This window comes from Exserohilum turcica, assembly GCF_000359705.1.
Source record: "Exserohilum turcica Et28A unplaced genomic scaffold SETTUscaffold_14, whole genome shotgun sequence".
NCBI lineage: Eukaryota > Fungi > Ascomycota > Dothideomycetes > Pleosporales > Pleosporaceae > Exserohilum > Exserohilum turcicum.
In genome coordinates, this window is record NW_007359959.1 from 1,410,025 (window position 1) to 1,413,085 (window position 3,061).

The window sequence follows — 3,061 nt, forward strand, 5'->3', positions numbered from 1 at the left end:
TCGAATACAACCTCTTGTATACCTCGCGATTGCTCCCCGGAGCGCAGCCCCTTACATTAATTACTATAACCTACTCCTAATTGCCTAGCTATACAACAACTACCTAACTAACTCTATTAGAGCTAGTTACAACTTTTAACGTGCTAGCAACGCCTATTGTAAACCTAGTCTTATTAAAGTCATAAATATCCTAGTCTAGCACGCTATACGTTTAGCGCGTCTCCTCTACTAACTTAAACTACGCTATAATTATAGTAGGATCTTCGTACTAGGCGCGCTAGCTATAAAGCCTTTTACTTTACTTTGTCTAAAGCTCTAGCTAGCTCTAGATAAAGCGCGACACCTATTTCTTGCCTATAGGTTATAGAGGTAGATCTTAGCCACGCGCAGTAAGTAACGCGTCTGCTATCTATTGTACGTTAATAATATAGGGTGGAAAACCACAATAGTTAAGGTCTAGGATCCACTATATAAGAGACTACTCTTTAATAGATAATAGCTTATAGTTAATAGACTATAGCTCTAGTTATAGCTAAGTACTATAAACGTAAGTATATAGTATTAATTATACCATATTATATACTTTTGTAAGAGTATAGATAGATTGTTCTAGATTATTATAATAAGACGTAATAGTAAGGCTTAGTCTACTTTTATAAGAAGTATGTATAGAATATTATTATCGCGGCATAGTAGTGGTTATATAGAGCGTCGCGTTAAGTTTAGTGGGGTGCCTAGCTTACTAATCTGCCCAGCTTACTGACCCTGCACGTTAACGTGCGGGATCAGTAAGTGGGCCGGATCAGTTAGTGGGCCACCCCACCAAACCTGACGCGACTCTCTACACAACCACCACTATGCCGCGACAACAACGCTCTATACAGACTTCTCGTGAAGGTAGAGTTCTTCTAGCATCTCGCGCGCTTTAAGAAAAACGTATTAAAAGCTTACGCCAAGCTGCTTTATTATATAACGCTCTACGGACAACGCTCCAGCGACGCATCTAAGGTACCTAGCCGCGATTAGAGCTGCGATCTATCAACCGCAAGCTATCAGCTACTAAAGAGCAGTCCCTTGTTTAATAGATCCTAGACCTTGACTAATGCGGTTTTCCGCCCTATATCATCAACGTGCGATGAATAGCAGACGCTCTACTCGCTGCGCGCGGCCAAGATCCACCTCTACAGCCTGTTGGCAAGAAGTGGGTGTCGCGCTTTATCTAGAGCTAGCCAGACCTTTAGACAAAGTAGAGTAGGAGATTTAATAGCTAGCGCGCTAACTATGAGGATCCTATCGCAATTACAGCCTAGTTTAAGCTAGTAGAGGAGACGCGCTAGACATACGGCGTCCTAGACTAAGACATCTACAACTTTGACGAGACTGGATTCGCGATAGGCGTTGCTGGCACGTTAAAGGTAGTCACAAGCTCTAATAGAGTTAGTTAGGCAGTTGTTGTATAGCTAGGCAATCGCGAGTGGGTTACAGCGATTAAGTGTGTTAACGCGTCTAGCTGGTGTCTGCTACTGTTAGTGATCCTGTCTGGCAAGGCCTACTAAAGCAGCTGGTACAATGGGCTTCCGCTAGACTGGGTTATTGGCGTTTTAGACAACGGCTGGACAACTGATTAGCTTAGCGTAGAGTGGGTAAAGCATTTCAACTAGCATACGGCGGCTCGTATAGCTGGAGTCTATCAGCTTCTTATTCTAGACGGCCACAGCAGCCACGCTACGCCAGAGTTTGACCAGTACTGCGCCAAGAATAAGATTATTACTCTCTGTATGCCGCTGCATACGTCGCATCTTCTTCAGCCGCTTGATGTAAGCTGCTTCTCGCCGCTCAAGCGGGCGTATAGACGTGAGATTAAGAAGCTCGCCTGCTAAGGCGTCTACCATATTGACAAGATAGACTTCCTTACAGTCTATCAACAGATCTAGTCGATAGTATTCACACAGCAGAATATTCAGGCAGGCTTTTAAGCGACAGGCCTTGTCCCTCCTTGTCTAGATCATGTCCTATCGTCGCTTATAGTAGCTAGGACACTATCTCCACCACAGACAACTACAGACAATAACGCCACCGCGCAGATAGCAGCAGCGCAGACAGAGACGCCACATACAGTAGCAGAGCTTCAGCAGCAGGTGCGCTATCTCCAAGAGCGGCTACGCTGGAGATTAGAGAGCCTAACAAGCGTTGCGATACGCCAGCTTGCTAAAAGCGCTTAGCTTGCTATGCAATTAGTAACAATACTTGTAGAGGAGAATAAGAAGCTACGTGTAGAAGTCTAGCGCCAGCAACAAAAGCAGAACTGGCAGCGTTAATATATTGCTTCTAGTGGAGTGCTCCGAGTCTAAGAGGCTCAGCAGATAGCTGTAGAGGCAGAAAGGGTAGTCATGGGGGGTGACCAGAACCAGGCTGGCGAGCGACGCCAGCGCGCGCCGCCAACGTGTACAAAGTGCCACGTTTAAGGACATACTTAGACTTTATGTAGAGCTAGATAAAGAATAATATCTCTTATTTCTATCTAATATTATTACGTTGTTGTGGCTCAATGGCGTGGAGCGTCGCATGAGGTTTGGTGGGGTGGCCCACTAACTGATCCGGCCCACTTACTGATCCCGCACGTTAACGTGCGGGATTAGTAAGCTGGCTAGAACAATAAGCTAGCCGCCCCACTAAACTCAACGCGACACTCTCTACAACTACTACTATGCTGCGACAATAACGCTCTATATAGACTTCTTATAAAGGTAGAATAAGTCTTGCTATAGCGTCCTATTATAATAATCTAAAATAATCTATTTACTCTCTTACAAAAGCGTACAACGTGCTAAAATTAACGCTCTAGACACGCCTCTATAGTATCTAGCCATAATTAGAGGTTCTTGTTAAGGAGTGGTAGAGCTACTTGATATATCAGCGGTAGCTCTGGTTGATCGATAGATCTAGCACTCGGCAGGTATTTGCTAGGGGAGAGGAGATTGAGTAACTGAAGTAAAACTGTGATCTGATTGACTGTCTAGTAGACTGTTGGGTTTCCTCTAGTTCTATCTACTTAGCTGAT